Genomic DNA, 14,453 nt, shown 5'->3' with positions numbered 1-14,453 from the left:
TTACCTAGCGGTGCATTGCTTACGCTACGAGATATACGTTATGTACTAGGACTTAGCCAGAGTCTCATTTCAGTGCGTCAATTGCAGAGTAGTGCACATTGTGTACTGCTTGGAGAGTGGTCATTTCAGATGCATAGGAGATCACCAGTGATAGCCAGAGGTGCTAAGAGTGGTCTGGTATACCCTTTACATATTTTTGACACAGGAGGCGGTGCAGTTTCTTTGTATTTGCTGTCATGTTTGGAGCGAGAGACGAGGTGTGTCTTTGCGGATGTGCTGCATGGAGAGTAGGTTGTGCATTTGTCTTGTGGTGACATTCATGCAAACAATGGTATCTTTGGAGACGCACAGCTTGGTCAGTCATCAGTTGAGGTGACATCAGTTGAGCCAGAGACCGATGCATTGTTATATGATGCGTCTAATATGTTTGAGGTTGACAGCGTCCTTCAGATAGTTGTGTGTGATTGCAGTGGTGTTGATCTTTTGATTTTGCAGTCATTCTCAGTAGATATGCCTTTGCCAAACGATGCTGACATGGTGATGCATAGTCAGGTGGTTCCTGATGAGGATGTATATGGCACTGAGGTTGCTGATAGGGATAGGTTGGCACACATGGTGCATGTTTCATCGGATTTTGAGTCTCTCATGTCTGACCTTTTGGTCTTGAGACCTGATCTTGCTTATATGGTTGGTGCATTTGCAGTGGGAGTTGTCAGTTGTGCGATGATTGACACTGGCATTGAGACATGCAGGTCATCACTCGATACCTGCATTAGGAGTGTCATTGTGGATCTAGCCCTAGTGGTATGTATGTTGCATTTCCACTAGAGCAGTTACAGATGCACTCACATGTTTGGAGTGAGCCAGTGGGCATAGGTTGAGAGTTTTCTTCTTTCACCTCTTGTATATACTAGTTGTAGGCTAATCTTATTGCCACTTATTGGCACACAGCCTTTAGTGGGAGAATGTTAGGTAAAAGCAGTGTACCTCACCGTGCTTTGCCCGTGTCCGTCGACAAGTGTCCAGCAATCACCCACATTTATCTCCTTATCTTTATACATACAAAGAATAAGGAGCTCTCACTTATTCTCACACCGTTCTCATACAATGAGATTTGGGAGCTCCACCCCACATCCCTGTATCATGCTCTCTCTCTCTCTCTCTGTCTCTCTCTCTCTCTCTCTCTCTCTCTCTCTCTCTCTCTCTCTCTCTCTCTCTCTCTCTCTCTCTCTCTCTCTCTCTCTCTCGCACTCTCTCTATCTTTGTTGCACACCAACCACCCCTCAAATCCTATTGGATGGCGAGGTGGACCAATGAGAATTAGGCTAGAGTAAAATTAGTCTAATCAATTAAAAAATTCTTGATAAACGAACTAATAGAAATTAAGCTCCCTAGAAAACTATTGGACAGTCTACCAAGGGGTCCAATGAGCATTCAACAGCCCAATGGCTTGCCTGGTTCCTATTGGCCAGAAGACTAAGATGTCCAATCAGAGTTTAGCTGAATTATTTAATTACCTAAAGCTCTCACAAAAGGGGAAAGGGGGACACGTGTCACAAGGCTATCAATTATGCTTCTAATTTGTGTTTGGCTAAGCTTTGCAGGAGCCAACGAGAGCAGCATGAGCAAAAATTAAGAGGGGTGGACCAAGTGAGAGAGAGAGCTTGGCATTTTTAGACTCACACTTTGCTACACACACACACACACACACACACACACACACACACACACACACACACACACACACACACACACACACACACACACACACACACACACACACACACACACACACACACACACACACATGTTATATGTTGAGCAAGAACTCCATCTCCTTCTCCAAGCATTGAGAAGTAGAGGCCTACACCAACAACTCTTGACTATGGAATGCAAAACCAACCAAGAGCCAAGCTTCAATGGCATGCTCATCTCCTCTACCATGCTAATTACTAAGCTAAGCTATGCTATTAGTGTAATGTTTAATGGTCTAGTAACTTGTGTGTAGCGGAAAATAACATAGACATAGTGAGCATTTCATTAAGAATAGATTCCTAATGAGCATAGCAAGAGTGCTTGGATGGAGAGAGCAACAAAAGCATAACACGTACTTAGATAGGCATGAACAATACTTCAAAAAGAGAGAGAAATTAAGCTATTGACAAAAGTTGAGGACCGGATTTACATGGAGCCGGTCCCCCTCCAAAAGGCTTTGTATTATAGGTTTCCCCATAAAGGGAGACATTTTACAATACAATACTTTGTGTTCCTTCAATAACTTGCTGGTGCAATGAATATGGAATCTTTAAGCACCAAGCTTACACTTGGAAACACAACATCAATTCCCTCACGGTCTCAGACCCAAGACCTCACACAGCTTCGAAGATGGTGAGAGCTAGCGGGGTATGAAAGTAGATCGAGAGGAAGAAGAAATATTCTTATGAGAAAGAAGTATGTCTCACTCTCAATAGCTTAGCATAGCTAATTAATTAGCATGGTAGAGGATATGAGAATGCATTGGAACTTGGCTCTTGGTTAGATTTGCATCACAAAGCCAAGAGTTGTTGGTGTAGGCCCCCCTTCTCACAAGCTTGGAGTAGATGATGAGCTTTTCATTAAAGCTTGAGAAGGAGATAGTCTTCTTTACTTCACACATGAGTTTGTGTGAGTGTGTGTGTGTGATAATGCCTTGCAAAAATTAGCCCCCCCTCTCTCTTGGTCGACCCCTCTTGCTAATTCCTCTTGCTTGCCCCTCATTGGCTCATGCCAAGCTTAGCCAGTAGGAAATTAGAAGCATAATCGCTAGCCTTGTCACATGTGTCCCCCTTTCCCCTTTTGTGAGAGCTTTAGGTATTTAAATAATTCAATTAATCTCTCAGTGAATCTCTTAGTCTTCTGGCCAATAGGAATCAGGCAAGCCATTGGATTGTTGAATGCTCATTGAACCCCTTGGGAGACTATCCAATAGTCTTCTAGAGAGCTTAATTTCTATTGGTTCTTTTATCAAGTGTTTTTAAATGAATTAAACTAAATGTACTCTAGCCTAGTTCTCATTGGTCCACCTCTATGGCCACCCACTAGGATTTGAATGCACTTGGGGGCAACTGGGCTAGGAAGTTGACATGTGTCCACTATGCCCTTTGTGTAAAGAGAGCTTGGAAGAGTGTGTGTGTGTTTCTCTCTCATCTCCTACAAAAATGGCTCGCCCCTCTTGGATAGGTATGTGGGAAGACTTTTGAGTCTTCCCACAAGCATCCAATTTTCCCTAAGGTTTGACCATTGAAGATTTCATTTAATTTTGGAACCTTAGCATTTTGGAAGTCTTAATGGGCTGAACCTTAGGGTCTCTGAAGCCCAATGATGCACATTTCTCTTTTATAGACGGCCCCCATTTGGATCCCTATTTTCCCTCCTTTGGATCCCTACTATGACCGGTCTGCCAACCTAACCAATATTCTAGCTTTTTCTCCCTTGGTACTTCCCCATATTAAATGATCAGTTTAACATGAGAAAATCATTTAAGAGAATTACATATTAGTTATTATGAAATTACCTCTCTTTAGAAATCATAGTCGTCCTTGACTATGAGGTAGAGAAGATACAGCCTAGTCATTAGTCTGTTTGCTAGTGGGTAGAGGATCCCTATTTTAGCCTACTACATCGTCCCATAATGGATGACTAGTCCATTTGGTGCTTGAGAGCATTAGCTACCGCAAGCATGTCTGCACATTAGTCCGTATCAATCTTCCATAGTAGAGTGACAAGCTCTACTTGGTGTTCGGGAGACATCATCTCCGCAAACATGATCCTAAGCATGCATATTTATTAATATGTGTGCACTATAAAGAAAAAGAGAGTCTTATAAGACAAAACTTTGTTCATTCAAACATTTTTACATTTGCTTACTCTAGGGAATCATTGTAAGCATTGAAAAGGTTTAGGTTATCCTTTAATTGTATGCCTTGCATCCATCTAGCATCTTCAAAAGGATAGTTCTTAAATTTAATAAGATAACGTCGGATAATCTTACTGCCTCTCAATACCTTGTCTTCATGTCGGAGAATGGACTTGGACTGCAACACCTCTTGTTGGTCCTCGATCTCCAGTGGGTCTTCAATAGTTGGTTCTTGAGGTGGCTCTCCTTTGTAAGGCTTTAGTAGGCTCACATGGAAAGCATTGTGTATGAGCCAATGACTGGGCAACTTGAGTTGATAGGCGATCTCATTGATTGGTCCAAGAATCTGGAAGGGACCATAGTACCTTTTTGCTAATTTACCATAGTACTTTTGGTGTCCCGTAGGATTCTTGTCAGTCGTATGCCTTAATCGAGCCTTGGGAAATTTAAGTAAGACCCGATCATTTTGTTTAAAGGCTTGAGATCTTCTGTGCTTATCAGCAGCAGCCTTTTGCCTTCGTGGTGAGATAGAGATAGCATCCTTAATCTTTTGGAAAGATTCTTGTAGGTCTCGACTATACTCATCTGCAGAAGCAAAGATCTTCCTGTGTACCTTAAGTAGCTGGGGCTTTTTGATCTTCCCTCAATTACCTCGAAAGGTTCTTTTCCCGTGGAAGTATGTAGAGTGTTATTGTAAGCATACTCCACTAAGGGTAAGTACTTCTCCCATTGGGACCTTTGATCTACTTCTGTTACATAGGCTTTTAGTAGGTCAAGAATTGTTAGCTTAGTTATTTCACTTTGGCCATCCGTTTGAGGATGATAGGCCGAAGAGAAGTTTAGCCTTGTACCTAAAATTCTCAAAGAGACCCTTTCAAAAATTACTAGTCATTCTAGGATCTCTATCTGACACTATGGACATTGGCAAGCCATGGTACTTAAAGATTTGTGATATAAAGAGGGTTGCCATTTGATGGGCTTTGATAGTCTTTTTGATAGGTATGAAATGTGCTTGTTTGCTAAACTTGTCTACTATCGTCCATATTCTTGTATTCCCATGGATAGACTTGGGCAATCCAAAGATAAAATCCATGGATATGCTCTCGCATGGTGAATTAGGGATTGGCAAAGGTTGAAGCAATCCAGGTTGCTTCCCTCTATCAAACTTCTCCTTTTGACATCTCACACATTTTGAAACATACTCGTGTATGTTTGCTTTCATGGCAGGCCAATAGAATATGTTTCTATCCCTTTTAGGGTAGACTGAATCCCTCTATGCCCCGCATAAGGAGGAGCATGGGATTCATACACTCACATAGTGAGTTAGTAATGCATAGTCTATTACCATATAAGATAACCATCTTGTAGGGTAAATGGTTCTTCTTTCTTCCCTAGTGCAAGGGCTAAAATCACATCTCTAAAATCGGGATCAATCGTGTACTCTTCTATCATAGAAGATAGATCATTGTGAGTTGCTATGGAAACCGCATTTACTCTCGGTCGTCTTGAGAGTGCATCGACTACTTGATTATGCTTGCCAGCAATGTGAGCAATATGAAAATGAAATTGCAAAAGGAAACTTTCCCACCTCATTTGTTTGTCAGAGAGCTTGGTTTGCGTCATGAAGTACTTAAGGCTTTGGTGATCTGTTTGTAGAATGAAAGGAATCCCCAATAAATAGTGCTTCCACGAGTCTAAGGCATGTAGAACTGTGAGGAGTTCCTTTTCATATATGCCTAGAGCTTTCTCAACAGGGTCGAGCCTTCAACTTTCATAGGCTATGGCATGCCCTTCTTGGAGCAAAATAGCTCCAAGACAATCACCACAAGCGTCACATTGGACCTCAAATGGCCTTGAGAGATCCGGTAGTGTAAGCACAGGTTGAGAGATAAGCTTTCCTTTAAGCTTTTCGAAAGCATTGTTCTCCTTGGCAGACCATGCATACCTACTGTTTTTGTTTGTTAGGTCATGTAATGGTCCCACGATTTGTGAGAATTTTTCTATAAAGCATCTAGAGTATGACACATACCTATAAAGCTTCTTAGTTCATGTAGACTCCTTGGATTAGGCCATCCTTTTATTATCTCTAGCTTTGATGGATCCATTTGGATGCAATCTTGAGAGATAATGTGACCTAAATAATGAATCTCTTGTAAGAAAAAATCACTTTTCTTTTGATTAATATAAAGTTTATTCTCTTGTAAGACTTGAAATATTACCTGGAGATGTTGCTTGTGTTCGTCTAGTGAATTAGAGTAGATGATTATATCATCAAAGAACACTCCAATAAAGCTTTGATGAGGCCTGGATAGCTTCTCCCTCAAGCGGTTAAATGTGATTGGTGCATTGGTCAAGCCAAAAGGCATGACAATGTAGTCGTAAAGACCAAACATAGTGCGAAATGCGGTCTTTACAATGTCTTGATCAACTATCCTTATTTGATGGTAGCCACTTTTTAGGTCAATCCTTGTAGCTTATCAAATAGGTCTTCTGCCCGTTGAACGGGAAACCTATTTTTGATAGTGATCCTATTTAGTGCTCTATCGACACACATATGATATGTGCCGTCTTTCTTTTGCACTAATAAAACCAGTGAACAAAATGGAGATGAGCTAGGCCTAACCATGCCCTTCTCAACTAAATCATGCACTTGCCGCATAGTCTCCTCTTGTTGAGCTTGAGAAACTCTATAAGGAGGTTTATTAGGCAGTGAACTTCCTGGAAGAAGTTCAATTGCATGGTCATCATTTCCTCGTTTAGGAGAGGTAGTTCACAAGGGATGTCATCAATAAAGACATCTTGAAATCCCTTGAGATAATTGGATAACTCTAATTCCTTGTGATTGTTTATATTTTCTTTTGCTAAAGCATTAGGTTCATTTTGAGAATCTTTAACAAAAATCATGTATACGGAAATAGAGCTCTTTATTGACTCATTGAAAGGTTGCGTATGTACAATGGGTATGGTGTTACCCAACTCCTTAGCATCTATGTATATATCTTTTTTCCTGAACCTAAAGTAGATTTGCCTTTTAGGGAATTTAACATTGGCAGCCATGCGATCAAACCATGGTGCCCCTAGGATTACATCCTCGTGCTTGAGAGGAGAGATAAAGAAATCCTCCTTGTCCACATAGTTTTGGACATGGAGCCTCAATTTACCAATTAACAGAGTGACCGAGGCTTCTTGCCCCTTGAAAGCACCATCGGCAAGTAGGACATCTCCGATCTCATAGGCTTGGATGCCTAGCTTGGTGGCCAACTCTATGGATATGAAATTGTGAGTAGAACCAGGGTCAAAGAGAATAAAAGCATCATGTTCTCTTACCTTTCCCGAAGCATGGCATAGAGGAGATCCTTTGGATTTCAACCAAGGTAGCTCTAGGAGGCTCATTTCATGTATTCTTGTGGGGACAAGCATGATAAGCATGTCCTTGCTCCCCGCACTTGAAACAACGGTTATCTTTATGATAACGCTCAAGCTCTTCAGGAGAGAGTTTACTTTTGCCTTCATAAACTCCCTTCAACTTAGCTTTGTTGTCGTTGGCGTTGCCTTTGGGAGACTTTTGTACATGGTCCTTCCCCTTAGGCTCGTTATTACGGTCCTTGTTTTTCATGGGCTTAAGATTTCTCTTAGCCCCTTGTAGGAAATTGATTCGTGAAGCCACCATAGTATGGTATATGACCGCAAATATGGTGCGTGGCCTTTGGGAGTTGACATACTCCACCATATCTTCAGTTAAACCCGCACAAAATTGTTATTTTTGCTCTTCAAAATCCATCTTTTTGAAGACAGTGGCTTTGAGATGTAAGTCCCAAAACTTGTCTACATGTTTGTGGATAGATTCGTAGGGAGAAAGCTTCAAGCTTCGCCATTCAGTGAGTACTTTGTCTTTGGCATCGGTTGCCAAAAACTACTTCATGATGGAAGCTCTTAAAGCTTTCATGTTTGTGGAGCTTCACCGTTTGCCCATGGGCTAGACCACCATTGCCTGGCGGACTTTTGAAAATGCAAAGCTACATGGCGTAGCTTAGAGGACTCCATGAAGCCCTCATCTCCAAACGCCGCATTGGATTGTTGGATAAAGGCCAAGACTTTGTCCGTAGCACCAAAGGTGCCATCGTAGGTAAGGAAAGAGATGTTCTTTCCTCCCTCTTTGAACTTTTTGAGCTTGGATGAACTCTTCCACGGGGCATAGGATTTCCTATGGATTCTTCTTTTAGGTGGTTCAAGAGCTGCACCATCACTTTCTTCAGAAGAGGAAGAATTTGAGGAGGATGGAGAAGAGGGTGACCTCTTTCTCGCCTTGTTCTTCCCTTGTTCCTCCTTGTCTGCACCATCGCTTTCTTCATAAGAGGAAGAGGATGAAGAATATGGAGAAGAGGGTGATCTCTTTCTCGCCTTTTTCTTCTCTTGTTTTCTCTCGTCCCTCTTTGAATTATGGTGTAGAGAAGTGTGCGATGGTCTTCTCCGTTCAGGGGGTACTGGAGAGCGTTTTGCCCACCGTCTTTGTGGAGCCATCTCCGCCGAGGTGGCATGAGACACTTCTTTCTCATTCTTTTGGTGGGGGCTCTACCATTGAAACTTGAGTTCTTCTTTGGGAAGGAGATGCGTTGTCAAGTAGTAGATTTTTGAGCCCTTTGTAGGGATCCTCTTCTTCTTCCCTTATCGGAGAGAGGCCTCTTTTGGAAGTCTCACAAGGAGGCTTCCTATGTACTCTCTCTTCTTGGTGGGGAGTTTGGAGAATCCCATGAGCACGTAGCTACTGTTTCACTTCACCTTGGAGGGATGGATTGCCCATGGCTTGTTGAGGCCTAGTAACAAGGTAATTGAATGCATAGGGGCATCATTAGTAGCTTGTTCATTAGCAAAATCAAAGTTATCAACATTAATTTCACTCTCTTTACTATCATCAGCCATTCTAACAAATTTTAGGTGTAAAATTTTTAAGTGTACTTTGGCACTTCAAGCCCAAGTTGCGACTCCTCTTAACCCCTTTAGAAAAAGCACTCAAGCTCCTGTACCCGTGGCTCGAATATCACTAATTGCGAGGAATAGAAGAGAGGGTCTTTCACCACCAAAATAGCACCGGCTCCTGTCAAGCTTCTAATAGCTCAATAGTGGTTAAGCCGTAGGCAAGCCCCATAGGACTCCACTGTTAAGATCATAGCTCTCGATGATCATGCCCCGTTATCTGCACGAAGTAGGCGCACTGCAAGGCTAAAAAATCCCTATTCTACTTACTCAATTGCAATTAATAAGACCAACCATTTATAGTTAGCTTGAGGACCTCTCTTCTTGAGCCAGAAAAGAGAAACCTTGTGCTCTGATACCAATGTAACAATTAATGGTCTAGTAACTTGTGTGTAGCGGAAAATAACATAGACATAGTGAGCATTTCATTAAGAATAGATTCCTAATGAGCATAGAAAGAGTGCTTGGATGGAGAGAGAAACAAAAGCATAACACCTAGTTAGATAGGCATGAACAATACTTCAAAAAGAGAGAGAAATTAAGCTATTGACAACAGTTGAGGACCGGATTTACATGGAGCCGGTCCCCCCTTTAAAAGGCTTTGTATTATAGGTTATCCCCCATCAAGGGAGACATTTTACAATACAATACTTTGTGTTCCTTCAATAACTTGCTGGTGCAATGAAGATGGAAGCTTTAAGCACCAAGCTTAAACTTGAAAACACAACATCAATTCCCTCACGGTTCCCAATACCTCACACACCTTCGAAGATGGTGAGAGCTAGCGGGGTATGAGAGTAGATTGAGAGGAAGAAGAAGTATTCTTACGAGAAAGAAGTATGTCTCCTCACATAATCACTCTCAATAGCTTAGCATAGCTTAGTAATTAGCATGGTAGAGGATATGATCATGCATTGGAGCTTGGCTCTTGGTTGGATTTGCATCACAAAGCCAAGAGTTGTTGGTGTAGGCCTCCCTTCTCACAAGCTTGGAGTAGATGATGAGATTTCCATTAAAGCTTGAGAAGGAGATCGTCTTCTTTACTTCACACATGAGTTTGTGTGAGTGTGTGTGTGATAATGCCTTGCAAAAATCAGCCCCCTCTCTCTCTTGGTCGACCCCTCTTGCTGGCCCCTCATTGGCTCATGCCAAGCTTAGCCAATAGGAAATTAGAATCATAATTGCTAGCCTTGTCACATGTGTCCCCGTTTCCCCTTTTGTGAGAGCTTTAGGTATTTAAATAATTCAATTAATCTCTCATTGGACCTCTTAGTCTTCTGGCCAATAGGAATCATGCAAGCCATTGGGCTGCTGAATGGTCATTGGACCCCTTGGGAGACTGTCCAATAGTCTTCCAGAGAGTTTAATTTCTATTAATTCTTTTATCAAGTGTTTTAAAATGAATTAAACTAAATGTACTCTAGCCTAATTCTCATTGGTCCACCTCTATGGCCATCCAATAGGATTTGAATGCACCTTGGGGGCAACTGGGCTAGGAAGCTGACATGTGTCCACTATGCCCTTTGTGTAACAGGATCTTGGAAGAGCGTGTGTGTGTGTGTGTTTCTCTCTCATCCCCTACAAAAATGGCTCGCCCCCTCCTGGATAGGGATGTGGGAAGACTTTTGAGTCTTCTCACGAGCATCCAATTTTCCCTAAGGTTTGACCATTGAAGATTTCATTTAATTTTGGAACCTTAGCATTTTGGAAGTCTTAATGGGATGAACCTTGGGGTCTTTGAAGCCCATTGATGCACATTGCTCTTTTGCATATGGCCCCCCTTTGGATCCCTATTTCCCCTTCTTTCGATCCCTATTGTGACCGGTCTGCCAGCCTAATCAATATTCTAGCTTTTTCTCCCTTGGTACATAGTCAGTTTAACATGAGAAAATCATTTAGGAGAATTAGATATTAGTTATTATGACAATTGGAGTCATTATGTGAGAAGAATACTTCTTTCTCGTAAGATACCTCTTCTTCCTCTCAATCTATCCTCATTCCCTGCTAGCTCTAACCATTTTTGAATGTGTGTGAGGTCTTGGCACTGAGGCTAGGGACAGTAGGTGTGTTTTTCAAGCATAATTTGGTGTATGAAGCTTCCACCTTCATTACACCAACTAGTTTTATCAAGGAACACAAAGATTGTATTGTACAAAAGTCTCCTTTGATGGGAGAAACTATAATACAAAGCCTTTATGAATGGGGGACTGGCTGCATGTAAATCCAGTCCTCAAATGTTGTCAATTGTTCTATTTCTCTCTCTTTTCAAGTATTGTCAATGCCGAATTTACTAGGTTTAAATTGCTATGTTGCTTTCTCAAATTAAGTACTCTATCTATGCTCATTAGGAACTTGCTCTTAATGAAATGCTCACTATGTTATCAATTTCCGCTACACACAAGTTACTAGTGCATTAGATGTTACATTGGTATCAGAGCTATTGGTTTCTCTTTTCTTGCTCAAGAAGAAAGGTCCTCAAGCTTGCTACAAATGGTTGGTGTTATTATAGGGACTTTTCATCCTTGAAGCACGCCTGCTTTATGCAATTAACGGGGACACCGTCGAGAGCTATGGTCTTAATAATGGAGTCCTATGGGGCTTGCCTATGGCTTAACCATTATTGAGCTATTAGGAGCTTGACAGGAACCGGTGCTATCTTGGCTTTGTGGACCCTCTCTTCTATTCCTTGCAATTAATAATATTCGAGCCACGGGTATAGATGCTTGAGTGCTTATATTTGAAGGTAAAGAGGAGTTGCAACTAAGGATTGAAGTTCCAAAGTACAAGTAAAAATTTATACTTAAAATTTGCTAGTCTAGCTGACAAGGGGAAAGAGATTGAAATGAATGTTGATAGCTTTGATTTTGCTAATGAAAGAGCAACTAATGATGCCCTATGCTTGTAAACTATCATGTTTGTAGGCTTCATTAAGCCCTGGGCAACCCATCCCTCCAAGGTGAAGTGCTACAACAATTGTGCAACTATGGTATTCTCCAAACTCTCCACCAAGAAGAGAGAATACCTAGGAAATTCCTGGTGAGACTTCCAAAAGAGGACTCTCTCCAATAAGGGAAGAAGAAGAGGATCCGTACGAAGGGCTCAAGAATCTACTACTCGATGACATATCTCCTTTCCAAAGGAGAACCCAAGTTTCAACGGTAGAGCCCCCATTGAAGGAATGAGAAAGAAGTGAGTCTCTTGCCACCTCGGCGGAGATGGCTCTACGAAGAAGATGGGCAAAACGCTCTCCAACACCTCTAAATGGAGAAGACCATCGCACACTTCTCTACTCCATAATTCAAAGAGGGACGAGAGAAAACAAGAGAAGAAAAAGGCAAGAAAGAGGTCACCCTCTTCTCCATCTTCTTCATCCTCTTCCTCTTCTGAAGAAAGTGATGGTGCAGACAAGGAGGAACAAGGGAAGAAAAAGGCAAGAAAGAGGTCACCCTCTTCTCCATCCTCCTCATACTCTTCCCCTTCTGAAGAAAGTGATGGTGCAGCTCTTGAACCACCTAAAAGAAGAGGCCATAGTAAATCCTATGCCGCCTGGAAGAGGTCGTCCAAGCTCAAAAAGTTCAAAGAGGGAGAAAAGAACATCTCTTTCCTTACCTATGATGGCACTTTTGGTGCTACCGACAAAGTCTTTGCCTTTATCCAACAGTTTGATGCGGCGTTTGGAGATGACGGCTTCATGGAGTCCTCTAAGCTACACCATGTAGCTCTTCATTTTCAAAAGTCTGCCAGGCAATGGTGGTGTAGCCTACAAGCAAACGGTGAAGCTCCATGAACATGGAAATCTTTAAGAGCTTCCACTCTGAAGCAGTTTTTTGCTATCGATTCCAAAGACAAAGTACTCACCGAATGGCAAAACTTGAAGCTCTCTCCGTACGAATCTATTCACAAATATGTAGACAAGTTTTAAGATTTACATCTCAAAGCCACTGTCTTCAAAAAGATGGATTTTGGAGAGCAAAACAACAATTTTGTGCGGGTTGAACTGAGGATATGGCGGAGTATGTTAGCTCCCAAAGGCCATGCACCATATCTGCGGTCATACACCATACCATGGTGGCTTCACAAATCAACTTCCAACAAGGGGCTAAGAGAAATCTTAAGCCCACTGAAAACAAGGACCGTAACGAGCCTAAGGGGAAGGACAACATCCAAAAGTCTCTCAAAGGCAACGCCAACAACAACAAAGCTAAGGAGAAGGATGTTTATAAAGGCAAAAATAAAATCTCTCTTGAAGAGCTTGAGCGTTTATCGGAAATGTAACCGTTGTTTCAAGTGCGGGGAGCAAGGGCACACCTATCGTGCTTTTTCCTAGAGCCTCCTAGAGCTACCTTGGTTGAAATTCAAGAAGAGGATGCTCATCACAAAGGATCTCTTCTATGCCATGCTTGGGGAAAGGTAAGAAAACATGATGCTTTTATTCTCTTTGACCATGGTTCTACTCACAATTTCATATCCACAGAGTTGGCCACCAAGCTAGGCATCCAAGCCTATGAGATGGGAGATATCCTACCTGCCGATGGTGCTTTCAAGGGGCAAGAAGCCTCATTCACTCCCTTAATCAGAAAATTGAGGCTCCATGTCCAAAGCTATGTGGACAAGGAGGATTTCTTTATCTCTCCTCTCAAGCATGACGATGTAATCCTAGGGGCACCATGGATTTATCACATGGATGCCAATGTTAAATTCCCTGAAAGGAAAATCTACTTTAGGTTTAGGGAAAAAGATATGTACATAGATGCTAAGGAGTTGGGTAGTACCATACCTCTTGTACATAAGCAAGCTTTCAATAAGTCAATAAAGAGCTTTATTTCCGTGTACATGTTTTTTGTTAAAGATTCTCAAAATGAACCTAATGCTTTAGCAAAAGAAAATATAAACAATCAAAAGAAATTAGAGTTATCCAATTTCCTTAAAGGGTTCCAAGATGTTTTTATTGATGATATCCCTTGTGAACTACCTCCTAAATGAGGTAATGATGACCATGCAATTGAACTTCTTCCGGGAAGTTCACCACCTAATAAACCTCCCTATAGAGTTTCCCAAGCTCAACGAGAGGAGATTATGTGGCAAGTGCATGAGTTAGTTGAGAAGGGCATGGTTAGGCCTAGCTCATCTCCTTTTTGTTCACCAGTGTTATTAGTGCAAAAGAAAGACGACACATATCTGTAGACATGTAGTAGTGTTAGTGTGTATACGCGCTTCACCAGGGGCACTTTTCTCCCACTGGGTTTTTCCCCCTGGACATCCGGTGTGAAAGGACACCTTATCTCTTAGGGTTTCATATAAGCTTTGTAGCTCTGAGTTTGTATACACTATTATTCTAATACAGAGAGAGAGACTACAGAGATCTCGTACGCAAGCTCTGTGTCTTCTCCTTCTCCATCTTCTTCCTACTCTGAGTTGTTGTCTTCCTTCTGTTTCCTGTTTCATCATCTTCAACAATTGGTATCAGAGCGAGGTGATTTCCAGAGCCTCTACTTGCGTTTTCGCGTCCGCGCGCGCAATCGCAGTTTTTAGGCAGTTTTCAGAAAATTTGCTCGTGGGAGCATCCTCGACGTTCCGGGAGTAT

The sequence above is a fragment of the Adiantum capillus-veneris genome, chromosome 8, assembly GCF_014529385.1.
Source record: "Adiantum capillus-veneris isolate H3 chromosome 8, ASM1452938v2, whole genome shotgun sequence".
Classification (NCBI taxonomy): Eukaryota; Viridiplantae; Streptophyta; class Polypodiopsida; order Polypodiales; family Pteridaceae; genus Adiantum; species Adiantum capillus-veneris.
This window is presented reverse-complemented; position numbering follows the sequence as displayed.